The sequence below is a fragment of the Haliaeetus albicilla genome, chromosome 2 (assembly GCF_947461875.1).
Source record: "Haliaeetus albicilla chromosome 2, bHalAlb1.1, whole genome shotgun sequence".
Taxonomy (NCBI): Eukaryota; Metazoa; Chordata; class Aves; order Accipitriformes; family Accipitridae; genus Haliaeetus; species Haliaeetus albicilla.
In genome coordinates this window covers 78112701-78130983 of record NC_091484.1, presented here as the reverse complement: position 1 = coordinate 78130983, position 18283 = coordinate 78112701, and positions in this window count along the sequence as shown.

Below are 18283 nucleotides of genomic sequence, written 5' to 3'. Positions count from 1 at the left end.
ATTGATACATACCCATCTATAAACCCAGACATCTAATTAATAGTTAGATTTCATTACTGCAGTCTCAAGAAAGCTCCTCGCATCTTACTTAGAGTCCTGACTCCCCATCAAGTCTGATGGCAAGTGAGAAAACAGAGGTCCTGGCTCGAGATCTGAGAGCTGGGTACAAACACATACTGAACGATCACCACGAGCTGCTGTAAAATTACTCTCTATTCATGATCCTTTATCACATTCTTGCTTCTCTGCTCAGACACTTCACTTTTAAACTATTCTTCTCTTGTTTTATGTCCATATGAATTAAACAAAATAAACCAAATCAGCCCTGACTAGCTTTGGGTTTGCTTCCTTTCTGCAAGACACACACCAGGGCTTTGCTTACAGCATAGCCAAAACCAAGGACAATTAGACTCCAGGTTCCCTTTGAAACTAAACATTCCCATCCAGGTTGTGGGTTTTGCTCCAAACCAGACAGCCAATCCACCAAAGGGTAGGTAAGAGAGTTCAGCGTTGTGGCCCTCAGTTGCACAGCTCCTTGCAAATCACCATCATGCTACAGACTTCAGGGACGCTGACCTGATGAACTTCTGGTTCAGGATCTGAACATCTTGCTTCCCCTGTCTGCAGAACTAGATGAAAAAGTATGTTTGTTATTCTTGAAGACATTATTTTTTTTTCTCCTTTTCCTGGATTCACAACAGCTAGCAAGGAGCAAAGAGGATTGGAGAAGCTCATTGCCTTTCTAATGTGTGGTTTGCAACAAGAGCTGCGGAAAGGCTTCTTGAAGGAAAACCAAACTGGTTTCAGGAATGAGCCAAACCCAAGTGTTTGGGAGGAATCCGGGGGAGAGGATGAAGAGTGGGGAGGGGGAGAGGTACAGGAGGGTAATAAGAGCTGTGTGTGGTACTTCCACATAGAAAAAAAAAAAAAGGTCTTGAGGAACGGATTTGGGATTCCTCCCTTTGGAAACAGTTGAAAAAAGGGAGCAGAAGCCTGCATTTAAGAAGAGGTTAGAAATGTTTAAAAAACAAATAGACCAAAAAAGCCCAAAAGCATGTCCTTGAGGGTTTTTCTCCCATCAGCACTCCCATTCCAGGAGAGCACACTGGGTAAGGCTACGTGACCAATGAATGCATCCTGACCCCAAACGCACCACAAGAATAATAGATCTTATATTGCGCTTTCCTTTGGTAGAGTTCAGAACGCTTTATGGGAAAAGTTGTGTTTTCCACAAAAAATGTTTTCCAACAGGAACCGGAAATAAAAAACAACAAAACCCCCAACTTTTATAAATTTTCCAGCTAAAATATTAAATCTAGAGGGAAAAACAATTTAGTTTTGTTTAAAACCAAAACATTTCACTTCTGAGAAGAAAGCCAAGGTGTGGGGAGGTTAAAGTGGCTTGTCCAGAAACCCACTTGGGACTTGCACCTAGATCTCCTAAGCCACAAGCCAGTCTGTCTTCAGTTAAACTGTAATGTCAACAGAGATTTCAGGCAAACATCGAAAACAGAGTGCTGTGTTACTGGTAAAGTCGACGGGCTATAAACCAGCCTCTTTAAGAGATCTCCATGCCCACACACGTACTATTCATCACTGGCGTATAACAGAAAAGTAAGGCAGGCTGTTCCCAGAGAGACCATTTACCCCTCTTATCCCCCTGTAATAACCAACCCACTAAAAGCGCGTAAAGCATTCCTTGCGCAATCCGCTCATCTGCTGTGTATAATATCACACGTACTATGTACATAAGGTCAAGCTGTACACGCACAAGCCATTCCCAAGGCTCTGAAATTCCTGCGTGCTCCACTCGGGCAACTTCTGTGAGTGAATTCCCCTGAATGACACTGAGTTTCAGCCTCTCCAAGACCTCAAGATTTTCTCCTAAGCAAACAGCACGTTAATCCTGCATGGAGTTTTTACAGAGCGCACGGATCATGTCACGTATGGAGACTCTCAAGATGTCATCTGCCACTTAAGAGGTACTAAGAGAGCCAAGAATAGCAGAAACCCAAAGCAGTGCATACCCTTGGGTGCTCTACAGCTGTGCTTAAGTCTGCAAGACATGTAATTTTCACACCATTTCCCACCAACATACATTCAGTCAACTCCATTTTCCCAGCTCTGTGGTCTAAACACACAGATCTCCAATTTTCACTTTGTCTTCTCATTCAAAAGAGTTGGCAGTGCCTGTAGGCAAAATGCTTTCAGTCCACTGTGTTTCTGTGCTCTGATTTACATTGGCTTCTGGAATTGGCTCCTCTATTTAATGACTATTTCTTTAGGTGGAGAGTGGTGAAAAAAAAACAAACAACCAAACCTACCTGGATGGATTGATCAACATTGGTTGATGGTTTTACTGCACAACATCTGGGAGTGAGAATGAGGTGGGATGCTGAGAACTGGAGATGAAAGAAACCACAGCACAGTGAAGCAGAAAATGTGCCACTCTACCTTCTTTTATGGGTGAAGAAGTCTTCACAACTTTCAGCCCTAGCCTTACCCATCTCCTCAAGCTAACCATACACACTCCTCTAGCTAATAGAGGTAGAAAGGCTCTACCAAGGAGGTCATTCATGTCATCAAAAAAGGAGGAATTCATTGTTTGGAAGGTAAATTTGTAAATTGGCTATTGTCAGTCATTAGTCACCATATGCACCGTGACTCGCATAACAAGCTCTTCTCGCAGCTGGAACTAGTCATATACCATCAATACCCTCTCCATAAATGAAGCAAATCTGTTCCAGATGAAGTGAGAGATTTTCATGAATTTTACACCTAAAACCAGCATTAGGTGTAACCAATCTAAACTATCAGCAAATTTGACAGTAGAGGATACAGAAAAACACTTTGTAAGGTTGATTTCTTTTCCTGACTTTGTGGGAATTGGAACAGAAATATTGGATCTGCAACAAGACCTAGACACAAGTCCAAGACTTGGTCTCCCCAGGAGCATATCATTGCATTGGGTTGAGGGTGTATTGTACAGCCATACCACTGTTGTGTGATCCCCCTGGTAGGTCCCATCTCCAAGGCTTTCAAATCAAAGTGGGCTTAGATATTTAGGCTTGACTTTTTTTCTTGGGACTTAAGTGGGTTAGGCACTGAGCTCTCACTGAATGCCCTTTCTACACCTTTTGTGGACCTCTGGAAGCCCCAGCTTTCTACTGCTGCTGTGCTCTCCAACTAGCTAACGTCCAGCTCCACAGACAGTGCTGAAGTACAGCCTGACAACAAAAGGGTTAACGCAATGCCTAAGGCATGCTTTCAACATACAAACAGATTAAAAGTTAGACTTCTGTGTGATTTACTGGCAGATGCAGTATTCGGTGAAATATCATCCTTTACCAGTCCCAACGGCCAATAACTCATTACACTCAAATCCTCTCAGGTTCAAGAATTTCATAGATCAGATTCTTGGTGCATTTATCTTCTTTTTTTAAAGGATGGGCCTACCATATAAGCCTTAAAACAAACTCCATATGAGGAAGAAACCTGTCAGCAACTGACAGAAAAGAGATAAACTGCAGATTAATCCCTGACAGTCACCACGTCTGTCAGACATGCCTTCTCCAAACACCAGGTGATCAGGGTCAAGAGAATCTTTGGCTCCCATGATAAAACTGGCATGGAACAGAGCAGCCCATCTAAATCCACCCTCTGGCTAACAGCTCCTGCGAGGCACGAGGGATGAAGGTCAAGTCCAAAGACCTCTATATCAGAGGAGAAACGAATTGTCGATGCCACTCTGGCAGCCAAAACGCCTACTGCTGCTGGAGTCCTCTCTGCAGCCATGGGGCAGGGATCTGCTGTCTCCTGTTTTTCTTCTCCTACTTTTGGACTAGGAGAGCCAGCTGAGAGGGACTGCACATCCAGCACTATGTCTATCTCAGCAAGGCACTTCACAAAAAGGCTCTTGCTTGCTACTCTAGAGATGCCCACTAAAGTCAGTGCAAGAGCATCTGTTGAGCCAATAGATGTTGAGTCAAGATCTGAAACAAACGGACTTCACTCTTCAAGATCCCTTTTTTATCCATAAAGCACTGTGGCGTGTGTCAGCTACCAACAGAACACATGGGGTAGATGCGAACAATAACATCCTGTGAGAGAGGGTCGCAGTGATTAGAATTAAAAAAAAAAAAAAAATTGCACTAATTTAAATTAGGATCAGACTTGCTCAGAAAGTTAAAGAAACAACAAAATCAAACTATCCACATATGTACTTTTCTCTAAACCTTAAAAAAAAAAAGATAAAAAATCCCACTTTGGCTTGGATTGAACCGAGTTGAGTATGAGGACCAAATCCAGCTACTAATTAATGGTGTCTGGTTTTCTGGTATTTATGCACCATAAAAATTAATAAGGGACTTCTCTGGGAAAATAAATGGTTCGCTGGAAAGCCAGTTTTGGCCTTTGTTTTTTTCTGTTAATCATAGCCTCTCACTGAGTTTCCTTGAAACTTTGAGCTGGTTACTTCCCAGGAACTTTTAGTGATTTCCCAAAGCCAACATTTCAAATGAGGAATTGATGCAGCGTCCCTGATATCAGCATACAGAGTCTCGGTGTAAAATTTAACTGTTCATGCTGATTCCCAGACTTCATATTCTCAAGGTACACATATGCAGGAAGAGCAAGCACAAATTTTTAAAAAGCTGCATGTATTTTTAGATGCATCTACATATATAATTTCCTGCATATCAAGATTTAGGCACCAAAGCTTCTACTCTTAACAGGCCTAATGACCTGTAGTGGTCATATGGAGGTCAGCAGGTTTTTTCTTTTCTACGTAAGAAGCCCCAAAGCTAGGGAACATTTTGACTGAGCAGTGGAGTATGGTGCAGTCTTGCACTGATGCTTAGCTCCAGCCAGTATCCTCATATAATCCAGTCTGGCACCATGTAGAGATACCAGTTTAGTCTTTTAAACAACATAGTGCATGAGTATGTCATTAACTATTGTTCCTGAGCTGAAACTTTCTGCTTTCCAGTAAGTTTAGCTGGTGCAAAGCTGTGGAAGCAATAGGCGAAAGCTACTCAGACAGCAAACAGCAGATTTGGAGCACAAGCAAATTTTGCTAGGGCCTCACCAAAGTCTCAGATCTCTGATAATACCCAAAAACTTCCTGGTGGAGTTCCCACGCTCCTTATCAGTCGCTCAAGAGGCAAATCCATTGCACCACCACCATCCCCACCTGTGGAAGCAACGTATAGCATCCTAGGTGGGCTGGCAGAGGGGTGAGCGAACGCATCACTTTCTGCTGAGCAGACCTTGGTGCAGATCAGCAGAGCTCGGTGGACATGGAGAAAACCAACCCAGGAGTCCATTTTTAGGTCTTCATGAGAAAAAGCAGTGCTGACACCACTTACTTGCATAGCAACTGGGAGCCTCAGATTGAAGAACCCGGGTCAAATCTTCAGCTGGAGTAAATCAGGAGGGCTTTTGACATTGACAGAGCTCTCCTAATTGACATCAGCTGAGGATCTGGCCCTCCTCTTTGATTTTTGTTGCGGTTTTGGTTTTTTTCCTCTTTGCAGTTCTCCTGGAATCTGTGACTCGAGCTTCTCCCCTTAAGGAATCCACTTCTTGCAACAGCACAGCATTGGAGAAGGAGTCCTGTTTGGGCACTTCTAGGCAGCGAGGTCTTCTTTGAGGCCTGTGGAGAGCTGCAGGTGTTTGGCTTTGGATGAAAGGAGGAACTAACAATGCTGGTTTATTCCTGACATTAGTCCTGATATTTTGCCGAAGTATTTCAGTGATGTCAGAGCCAGACCTTAGGAAAAAAATATATATGTAGTACACAAGCTTGGGACCAGTGGATGGATTAAAAGAACATGATTATTTTGATTACCTTGATTTAGAGCACCAGCAGCGCTGAATCATGTTGAGCCAAAGAAATATCATGGAGACAAAATTTACTTCTCCATATGCAGAAAAGCAGAAGAGGAGGAAGGCAGGGAGGAAAGAAAAATTACTCTGAGTCAAAAGATGAAAATATACACCAGTTCAATATTTTCTTCTTGTAACGATTTTCTTTCTTAAGAAGGCAACCACAAAACACAGAGATGTTTAATCCATTAAAAGTGTAGTTTTCTGGACAGAATAATCTGAGTTTAGTCAACCCACCAGCCTGCTTCTTACTGGGTGGGCTCTAGCTGGGAAGGGGATAGGCTTTCACTTGATTCCCTCAGAACAGGTCAATGTGCCACAGGCTTTAGGGATGGTATCTAATAACCTTTGCTGGCAGATTGTCAACATGAGCACTATGGGAAAATGGATTTTCAACAGAGTAGCACAGATATGAATGTCATCTGGTGCCACGGTGGCAAGGGGAAGAATGACTTTGGTGAGAGCATGTCCCTTGGGGAAGAATGAAATTCTGGTTCTCTTTTGATGGTTGCTTTCACCAGTCATTCAGCTTTTCCCATTTTCCTCAAAGGCTGGAAAAGCAGAAAGTTCTCCTGCTTTTTGCAATGCATAGATGGATGGATGGAGAGAGGTTTGGAAAGCCTGGCTTGAGCCAGAACAATGTAAAGCATCTCTAGAGAAAAAGTGACTTTCCTTAAGTATTAGCACAAACAAGGGCAATGAATGAATGCAGATCTCTCCTGTCCCTTGCTCCTCCTCTCTGATACGGAGAGGACAATACCACGACCATTATGTTACAGCATTTACATACAAACACTGAGGGCCTGTTTTGAAGATAACTTGGGGAAACGAAGTAAAGGCTTAGCTGTCATGGCATGAGCACCATCAAACCATCACCCTTCCTCCAGAAGCTGTCATCTGTGGGGCTGCACCTCGTCTTGGACATGGGAGGTCTAAATTCAAATTTCAATATATCCTTGGTCACTCTTAAATGTACTAGGTCTTTGGCTGTTCTGCCATGGGCTTACATGTCTCTTATTTTGTGACAAGTGCTCAGGGAGCTCAGCTTTGCCTTGATATAAGGAAAATACATGAAAGCTCACAAAAAAGTAGCACATCTATGGTACTTGGGAAAAAAAAAGTTTCCTGCTCATATTATTTATACTCATTCTCTGCTTCCATTTGCACGCAGGCTCACACAAACATGCGGGCCAGGTCTTGACGGCCCAGAGCTCCAAGAAAAGTTGTCTGTGCTTCCGTTTCTGGTGAGTTTTCTGTGCACTGAGCAGACCTCAGTCCATACAGGTTATTTTTACAGCAGAAAGCTGAGCTACTGTAGTATCACTGACAAAGCATAAGCAAATCTAGCTGTGATACAAGTACCTTCTTTCCTAAAGTTTTGTTTGCTTGCTTGTTTTAATCAGAAGAATGGAGTCACAGGAAAAATACACACACTCTCTTTTTAATTCGCTTGGTTACAGAAATTTTGGGACTAGGTCTTTACAAAAGCAAAGAGGTTTTGCCCCTCTCCCCTCTGGAAAAAAAAACCCAAACAACAGGAAATACATTTTTTATCTCTTCAGTTAAAACTTCAGTTAAAGATGATTTCCCCATTATTTTGTTCTCATTTGTACTTGAACAAACAGCAAAAACAACCCTTGTATCCAACAAGCCCTGAATACAGCAGATAGGCGAGGAAATGTGGGCCAATATAGAAATGCTACATCTATAGGTCCCGAGAGGTCTCCGCGCTGAATCCAGCCCTGACACCCCACATCTCTGGAGTGAGCAGACACCCAGCAAAGCCCCCGTGCTGCTGCTGCATCCCGCTCTGGCAAAGGCGATGCATTAAGGGGGAAGGTAGAAATTATCAACTCACAGAGGCCGAAGGTTGGGATTCCCTGGAAGGAAACTCAAGGAAAATCCCTTGCCTGAAGCTCACCCTGGTCCCAGGCATCTGACTGCAGGTCATTTCTCACCAAAGTCACCCTAACCCTCTTGCCTGCATTTCTACCTGTCTTTGGGCATGGGAGGGACCAGGCTTGTCCCACCCTGGAATGAACACAGAAGAACAGCCAGTTCCTCCTGTTTTCAAGAGTTTGAGGTTCAACATTGTCCCTCACCATAGCTGCAATAATTCTTGGAATGATTGGACACCTTACTGGACTTAGTAAGCCGTTACTGGTGGGTAAAATCCATGCAGGCTTAGGACCACCATGTAGAGGCACAAACGTTGTGAGGTGGTCCCAAAACCGCACCTGAACATGGAGCTTTTTGGAGATGGAACATATCTTGCAATGTCCATTTGGTACCATGGGAAAGAAGTCTTCTTCACTGAGCATTTTCCCAGAAAGGCTACAACTGCCCCCAAAGCCCTGTGCATTACCCAGGCACTAAACCACACACAAACTGAGCCCCAGAGGACATGGAGTTAACTGCTCATTTCCCAGAACCCTTAGGCAGTTTGTCACAGGCTAATAAAAAGAATAATGGATCATGGGGGAAAATCATAATTAGGCTTACAAAACATACCCTAGGCTTCTGGTTTTGATTCAAATATCAGTCCCACCAAAGAAGGAGTATTTTGTGTTTCTACGATTTCCTGAGTAAAATTGGGAGGAAATCGTAAAAAGCAAAAAACACCCACAAATGAAAAGCCCTTATCTTGACACGAAAATATTATTCAGAAACTCTGCAGATTGTTTTGCTAATTTCCAAAATGGATGATCAAATACTGAGTGATCCTTCTTTGACTGCCAATATTTTTAATAGGCATCTTAGTCAATGTTAGTACAGCTGTCCTTTCAAATCAACTCTTCTGATGACTCACACTTGGATTCAGAGATTTCCCGAGGTTTTATCTGCTCTCCTAATGCTCTTGGTGGACCCGTCCTTGAATCCCGTCACATGAGAGAGCAGGAGGTGCCTCCTCATCCAAAACACACAACCCACCAGGCAGTGAAAAGGACACACACAATTAAAAGAGGCAGGAAAGGAAGGGAAGGGAAGCGAAAAAAAAAAAAAATAAAGACCAGCAGGGTCATTTCATGCTCCAGCAGATCGGCATTTATATATAAAACTCTTGGAACGCTGTACTTCTGCAGCCACCCTCCAGCCTTACTCATGGCGAGTTCACATCACCTGTTTCCCCTTTGAGTCGACATTTCCAAGGACTTTGGCTTCCTGACATGCAGTTGGAAAACCGAAAGGCAAGAAAGTCTCCACATTCTGAAGAAAACACTACTGCTTGCAAAGCCCCAGGGAAATGTCAACAGCCAAGGGAAATGAAGAAGAGGTAGCCATGAGACACTAGCCCTACTGTAGAAAACAATCGATGAATTAATATTCATTTGAGGAATTTTATGTCTCCCTGATTAAACTTTTCCCATGTCAATTTGACTGAAGACTGAAGGAGATTCAAAAGTGCAGTTGTGGAGGGGAGAAAGCATTCCCCTCTAAAAGGTCATTCTTCAGGTGGAAAAGTGCTTTGTGGCCCAAAGTGTAAGATGAGAAAGGTTTTGTGTAGATAACTGTAGTTTTTTACTGCCCAGATTGCTCTTGGTGCTCCTGAAAAAAAAAAAAAAAAAAAAAATTAAAAAATGGAGAAGTCTCTGGGCTGAATACTTTAATTTCGAAGCCTCCAGTAGCTTGAAATATCTCCAAACCTATTAAACCCTGAAACCAAAATAAACATTTTGTCCTCCCTTCATAGAAGCATAAAGAATGTCTTAAGTCAACCCGTCCACTTGCCTGCCAATACCAAATTGCCCTCAAGAACATATTCTCCAGGGCTTTGTCAAATCAGCTTTAGCATTCCTCAAGCAACAGGGGTTCTACCACTTTCCTGGAAAGTCTATTCCACAATCTGTTCCCGTATCCTTTTTAAAAAGCACTATAAAGCGCCTGTTACCTGCAAGCACCGTAGCTGGAGAGAAATCGAATTTTCCATTCTGTGGTAAATCCCATGTTTTCAAATATCTTTCCAGTCTGGATCAAAAGGAAAGCAAAATATTTTCAAAATTTCCTACTAAACACGATTCTGAGAGAAAAGGACACTTGCAGTTGATAAAAATGTTCCTGTCAATAAAGGCAAATTTTTGGACTGAGTTTGAGGTTTATGGCTTCTATACAACCAATATGATAGAGCACTTAATATAAAAAATAGAAATGAAAATACATACTGAAACTGAAAACCAAAACTTTTTTTTTTAATCGAAGTTCATTGGAATTAACATTTGAAAACCATTTCAGTTTTATCAAATTGGCTTTTTCCAACAGGAAAACATTCCTTCAGAAAATTTCCCATTGGCTTTCAGACAGGTCTTTGCAATATCAAGGTCAGAAAGAGTGCTTTTTGTTTCTGCTCTCCAAGAATTTAAACTGCCCAACTATTTCTTTCCCAGAAGATGCATTTCACAGAAAATTATTATAGTGCAATTGAAGGATTCCTTTTAAATTGAAGGATTTTAAATATTTTAATCAGTGCATTCAGGAGCAGTACAGACCCTATGGCTAATTTCAAACAGTGCTTAGGTAGAGACAATCCTTTTTATTTTCTCAGAATTGTAATTCTTGTACCCTTTTTTTCTAAATATGCTTATCCAGTTAAGAACCTAAATGTTCCTTAAATTAAAGAAAGTGTCAACACACAACTTGAGCTACTCCAGAACTTAAAATGAAGTCTGGGCTTGATGTGGATTGTCAAATATTAGAGAAGGGGAAAAAAAAAAAAAGAAGAAAAAAATAACAAAACAAAATAAAAGAAAGCAAACCAAACAACCAAACAAAAAACATCCAAACCACCACCCCCAGAAAAAAAACAGAAGGAATCTTCTGCATTCAACATTGGCACAAGTGACACCAGGTCCTGGCTACCACCACAGGAAAACATTCATCCCTTTGCTTTCGAGATCGTGTGACCATATACCTGACATAAACACATAACCCCTCTGCCAAATCCCGATTTATGCAACCTCCTGTTCACTCCCACCTTAAAGGCTTATTGCATACCCTTCGCCACCAAAGCCCCCCCAACATTGATTAATAATTGTTTGCAGAGGGAAGCTGCTTGCACTGTCAGCCCGTTTAGTATTGATTAAGAAGCACTCTGCAAGGAAAGACTGGGTGGCTCCAGCTCTGGAAAGTGCCAACGAAAATAAAGCTGGTATTAGTGGTCTTCAGCTTCTTTGCTGGGGCTGAGAAAAAGGCAGTATTGTGGGCTGGGAGACTGCTCACCAAGATGTCGATCTTTGCCAGTTACCTAACAACAATAATAAGCATTGGATAAATAGGTGGGATACTCACAAGGGGAACCGACAGAGAGGGAATTAAAAATGAGTAAAAGAAGAAAAAGGAGAGGAAAAAAAAAGGAAGGCGTTAGACTTTCCAGCATTCTGAGAGAACAAGGTTTTATCCTCAGTCGGGGGAAAAACAGATTTACTAAACACGGTGACCTCACTTGTTTGCATAGCATTCGGTAACATGTATTTTATTACCTATGATACCTCCATGCTAGCTTGCAAAGCCTTTCCAGCAGCTCTCTGAAGGATGCCGAGCGTATGGAAAAGAAATAAACCAGCTTGAGGAAGGAATGGCACAGCTGGGTGAAACAAAAAATTACGGGCTAGAAACACACTGGTTGGGTGTAAATAAAACTGAGTGAGCAAACACCCTGGGAGAAAACGTTTCTCTCCTCTGCCCCGTGTCAGCTCACCGGTGAGGGTCATTTGAACTGGTGCTGGGGAGATGCAAAGCGGTGAGAAGAGACCTCCCACTTCTCCTGCCTTACAGTGCATGCACCGTGGATTTGTTGGGTATTGGCAGATGGAGGGATGTGTTAATGGGAAGGGGCCTGGGACCAGGCTGCAGGGTGAGAAGGTCCCATCTAAAGAGGTTCCTCTGAGGGGTCAGCCTCTGCCTGCAGCACAAATTCTGCTCCAGGAGCAATCCTGACTGGCACTGCCAGCGCTACACATGGGTGAAGGTGATCAACCCTGCTTGATGTGTGAGCACCAAAAAATTGGGAGGGTCAGGCCATTGCACTGCACTGTAAAAGTGAAGCAGAGCCCCTCTGCTAGCTCACGTGAAATAAGCTGGTTATTTTTGGTGAAGGAACTACCGTTCTTATATGCAATCAGAGGAGAGACTCCCCCAAATGTGATTTAGTTGAAATCAAAGTTGAGCGTTTCTATTACTGCAAAATTTGGACCATTGGCTGTGGCCACAAGATATGACCATAATGTGTGAAACAGGAGAACTGGTGGTCTGCAGCCCAGAGACAAAGCCCCAACAGCCATTTCCTAGAGCCCAGCTCTGCCTTAGAGGTCTCCTTTCCAGCTCTTTGCACTAAGAGCATCTGTGAGCTGGAAGGAAGCAAATGAGAGCCTGTGAACTGAGTACTAAATTTCAACAGCGCTAAAAAATATAATAAAAGGAAAGCAAATCCCACTGGAATAAAAATAATAATAATTAAAAAAAAAAACAAAATGGGAGGGGAATGGACTAGTACAAGGTGAAGTCAAGAGATCTCAGGGTCAGTCCAGTTTAAAAAAAATAAAAACAAGCCATCAGATGACTTGTCTTATTCCATGCATTACAAGAGCAGAGGCACTGCCTGCTCCTGGAGCAAAGATCACAGGAATCAGTTCAGGCAAGAAATCACCTATGCTGTTATTTCATATTGAGCCCAAAGTCAAAACAGGAGAAGCCGATGAGTAGCCGGTGGGCTGTTGGACCCTGTGTGCCAGACAAAAGGCATTTGGTCAGGGTGGGCTCTCCCCTGTCTGACAATGGGACACCAAATTATCCAGGACCTGTGCAGACCAGACCCATGCAACTGTCTCTGCATCACTTTTCCATCAGCTGATGAACCTGCCACTATTTTACTCAGGAATGGAGGTTTGCCTGGGCAGAACATGGCTAAGAGAAGAGTGGCTCTTTGAACGATCTCCAATACCTGACCTTGCCTCAGCCACGCTTGCTCCATTTCCTGGTCCCGACCTTGGGTAATGTATTTTCTGACCTTTGGGCCATCCCAGAACCATGCTTATTGTTTGCCTTCCCCTTTATTATCTCCTGTCCTTATTTCCTGGGGTTTAGTTTAACATGAAAGCCATCCTCCTGCCCTGAACCTTAGTCTGGTTTCACCCCTGGTTTCTCCAGCTCCTGACCATGAATGGCCTCCAACACACCACCACAATCCTGGCTCCAGACGGTAGTCCAACCTGCTGAGCTGCTTGCCCTCATCCATCCAATGAAGCCCTAACAGCAAATACAAGCAATGGACCTCACCTGCTCAGCACGTTGCTGGGGCAGACAGATATGAGCTGACTTCATCTGTAGAGACCTGGCAAACCTTGTGCAATATATCTCCGCTGCCTGTAATGCGTATTAATATTAAGTCTCATTAAGGTTCCTCAGCACCAGGGTGAAAGTCACAAAGCAGCAGCTCACGAGGCCAACGGCGAATGGCCACATCTGATTTTATTCATGCAGAATGGGTCTGTGGGTGACCTCCAGACTGGACAGGGGTGGAGGGCAAAATACACAGCCCGGAGAAAGGAGAGGCACGGCAGGGCACTTTAAGCGGCTCCTATAAGCTGTTAAGTGGGAGAAGCTGTCTCGGTGTCTACTGCGGTGAAGAGCTTCTTATAGATAAGAAAAGTGCGTCAGCAGAGCATTTCCACGCACTTTGGCTCAGGGCTGAAATAACAGAAGTGGTCAACACCGCTGCGGCCATCACCCGAGCAGCTGACGAGGGTAGAAGCTCCATGAGACTACCTTGAACCCAGCCTTGCTCCCAGCAAGCCTGGGTGGGCAAACCCAAGCCGCAAGGTGACCTCAGGCAGGGGCAAGAAGCCCACCTAGCAGCCCTGCATGAGATAAACAGCAACATCAGCATCGCTTTAGCTGTTCCAGCCAATGGTCAGCCATGCCAAGGAACGGTTGCAATGGCCAGATTTAGATCTCGGCAGGGGTTCATTCTTTGAAAAGGAAACTTTGATTTTTTTGGGGAGGAAATTTCTCAGTAAGACATGAATTTCCTGGGCTGGGAGGCGGGGGGGAGGCGGGAGACAACCAGACAAAAATTCCTCTTTTCGGTTAGCCACCAGGGTTGTGCAATCGTCCCAGGGTGTTGTCGGCTGGCCAGTTCCAAGGAGCTCTCTCCCAGCTCCACCTGGTGGCAAAAAGGACATTCGGGCTATTGCTGTGGGCATCAGGCTGGGCTCCAAGGGGCCAGGGATCCAGTTTTTGCTGCTGCCATTTTGCATGAGTGGCCCCCATGGCATTGGCTCGCCTCCTCCCGTGCGATGGGAACGGCCCTTCACTGCGCAGGTAAGAAAACTGGGTCTGCCGCGTGCGTGCGCGGTGGGGAAATCACGGCTGGGAGGAAGGAGCTTCGCAAGAAAGCAAAGGGAGCCTTGGGCTGGCAGCCAGGCGGAGCTGACAGCTGTTTGCAGCGTGTGCCCTGGCGCTGAATCACTCCTCGCTGGCAAAGAGCAGCAAAAACCACAAAGAGTCTTCTCTGAGCGTGGTTGGAGCCGTGATTTCTTCTAGCTCGGCATTTAGGAGCTCCAAGGCTGAACTCAATTGCCCAGACACAGGTTTCTCATGTCCTTCGAGATGACCTGAAGTGTCTCACCTGCTTTCCTCCTCCCACGAAGGAGTGGAAGGTGCACCTCTACCTCATGCTGGTGAAGATACCTTCAGCTCCTTCAGTATATTTGATATGACAGTAATGATAAGGAGTTGTAAAAAGATAAGGTACAGATACAGACCTCCCCAGCTAGCACTGTATTAGTCCAGGACCCTTCAAAGCCTTGACCCTTTGACTGAGTCAGATAACAAATCTTGATCAAGATGATAGCTCCTGGATTTGGAAACCTCCTGGTCCACAACACAGCTCAGGCCAGGGCTTGCCACAAATTTCTCCAGCTACAACAATCAGAACAGCAACAACAACATCATTGTCTGTTTTTTTTGCTATGTTACCTTCTGAGAGAAGGAAAGAAAAAGAGAACAAAAAAGAGAAACAAAGAGAAAGAAAGAAACCAAGAAGAAGACGAAAGCAAAGAAAATCCGAGTATTTCCAGACCAAATGCAGAGCATCGCTCCCCTAAAAGCAGGAATTAATTACAGCTCTTTTTCAAATGCTAGAAATTTGATATTTTAAAACATATAACAGAATATATTTCCTGAGAAAACAGAGAGAAAAAAGAATCATGAAAAAGTCTCCATTTTTTTCCTAAATATTAACTATCTAATTTCTAAACATAAAAAATTAGCAAAAATTATGAACTGGCAAAAAGTCCTGGGACTGGCTCATAGCTATTTAAGATGCTACAGACTCAAGCATGTAATACTTTGACTTCTAACATAAAGCTGATCGCAAACACTGTTATTTATGGTTGCTGAAAATGCTCTTGGGAAGGCTGCGTGTATCCTTTGGGGATCTTCCCCCAGCTTACAAGTAACAGGCCGGGCTTATCCACGCCAGGAGCTGAGGTCACCGGTATGAGACACATCAGGGTGTGAGAAGTGAAGCTTTGTAGGAACTTATAGGAGCTATAGAGGGCTAATGCTGGGTTAAGAAACACAGATGAAGCTGTATAGAGACAATACAGCATAAGGAAGGGGGGAAAAAAAGGGGAGGCAAAGCCATGTTGCCAACGCTTCCAAAAAGGCTGCATCCCATTGGAATCCTACTTATTCCATAAACCGCCTGAGTATATATTAAGCTAAAGCCATATGGAGACCAGCAAAGCAGCTGTCCCAGTCTAACCTCCGCCCACGGGGATCTGAAGGGCAGTTTTTGCTGCGGCTCAGTGTCCTCCACCCACTCGGGCAGATCCCTTTGGGAAGGGAGAGGTACCGACGTGAGCAGCAGCAAGGCGCTGAGGATGCAACGCGAAATCCGCCTTTGGCTCTTTCCTGGGGCAGAGGACAGCAGAGAGGGCATTTCCAACCCAAAAAAAGGAAGTACGAGAGCCACACTGTCTCTCCTAACTCCAGAATCAACCAATATGTTTGGAAATAACCAAGGTGAAGTCAGTAATTGCTCGTTAATTCCAAAGCACCTTTGGCAGTTGTCACAATAATTCCCATAAGCTCTAGTTGAACTACTCAGCTCAGGTGGGAGACAGGCTGGACAGAGCATTTTGGGGCGGGAAGCGGCATTTAGCAAAAAGTTTGCAATTGTTACCTACTCAGATTTTATGTTTTTCACAAGGGCAGAATTTTTTCCACAATGTGATTAGGACTAACTGTATATTACAACATCTGTTTCCTTCCATTAGTGATTCCTACAACAAAGGTACCAGGAAGATACTTTGAATAGTAAACTGAGAGCCCTGTTAAAAGCAAGAATATTCCAAAATGCTTATTTGGGAAGAAAGGAACAGAAAAAAAAAAAGACGATGCTTTTTAAGCCAATGAAATATCTGATTAAAAATAAATAATTCATAAAATATGGAACATATCTTCAGTTCTATAACTCTTGAATACTTATAGGGCCTTTCACACAGCTGTTTGCTTTGCATTTTAAATTAGTATAACCTGATAGAATAGGCTCTGGATTTCTGAAATATGGATTTACATGTAAACAATGACTTTCTGAGAGTGCCCTAGCACATCCCATATGTCAAGTGATATCAGGTGAGTGAGATGTAAAACCGCGGTGGTGTGGGTAAGGTTGGCCTCGGGTTGATCTTGGCAACAGGAGCCAAGAGGTGAAATCAGGAGACTTCAGTATTGTACTGATGATCTCTGAGGATCCTCTTATCTGCAGATAACCATAGGTAAAATATTCCTGTAAATACTTGATTTCAGTGGAGAATCTTGGTTTCAATTCAGTTACCTTCTTTACAAAATATGCTCTGATTTTCTTGGAAAATATTGCTATTTTCATCAAATTCTCCACAGCAAAGCCCTCACACTGCAGATCACTCCACTGCAGCATTTTCTATTCACAATGCGATTTACTGCCACAATAAAACAACAGCTGTCTTCCCTGCGTGGAACCAACCAGATCTGCACAAAACAGACATTTGTCATCTTTCCTTTCACTTGTCCGGTATTTATAATCATTTCCATTTCACTGGGAGGCACCACTAACTATTCTTGAGGGAATGAACAGTGTGAGACACCCACCAGAGTTCACAGGATTGCTTGATTGAAGATTTCCACCACCTCTAATGTGGTGACCCATGAAGGAAAAGCAATTTAGGACAAGCATCTTCATGCTAGGTCCATTATGTATGTTTTTATGTGCTGTATGCAGCCACCATGAACACTTTGCTGTGACCTGGAAGTTAGGAAACAAATTATTTAACTATCTGTAAAGTAATTTCTCTTGATGGTACATGACTAATAACATTTCAGTGCCATTATAGCTGTAGTAACTGAGACGAGCCAGCCCAGCAGGGAGAAGGAATCACAGAAGACTCAACCAAGCATGGTTTGGGCAAGACCACAATCAGCCCAGGGCTTTGAGATGGGCTGTCTAGAGCATCCAAAAAAGCTAAGAATGGCTTCTTCATGTTTTTTCCAAATGTCAGCAGGTAGAAGTATGTTTTTTGAAAGAGGGCAAATTCAAAGTTAACAGCCAATGTGATCCCGAAGTAAAAGTCAGTTATAAATATACCCTCTCCTTACTATATCCTTGTACAGCCAGTCTGTGCTTCTGAACTGGGCACATAGCCCAGTGACCTGTCACAAGGAAAAAAGAAAAGCTAACAGGCCCAGGTGAGGTCATTCACACTTGGGGAAGGGAAAACTTTGGTTTTGTTGAGGTTTCCTTGCCTCAGGAGACAATAAACAGAAGAACAAGAGAGAGGTAACTAATGGAAAACATGATAGCAGACCAGTCTTGATGCTTGGGACATTCTGCCAGTGTGTAAAATTACCCAAGACACCAAATCAGGTAAGGGATAACCACTAGTGCCTCAAATGTCTTCTTTATGCTTTTTTTTTGTTGTTGTTAAGCTGTGTCCAATACTTCAATTTAAGCGCTACCTTGTTAGAAGTAACGAACCCTATTTTTTTCATCTTTAATCCTTCCAAAAAGCAGTGAAATCTCAGACACACAGAGTCTTCTGTCCTTCTGTCTGAATCGTCAAGTAGGGTTAGCTGGTAGACATTCCCAGCAGATGCTGGGGGATTCCCTAGGGCTGGAGGTCCCTCCAGTTTACACCTCAGTGCCCAACCACCTTTGCTTTCTTTTTATTCCCTCAGTCCTCCCAGCAGCCTGCCCACTTCTCCTGGGACATCGCTCACAGAGAGCCTGGTCCTGCTTTAACAAGCATAATCCCTTGAGGGATTCTTCCGTGCAAGTGAGGGGGAGAAATGAGTGATAATTTATGATGAGTGCCCTTGCAATTAGCAACTTGGAAAATAACACTGCCCAGGGAAGCTGAGAAGG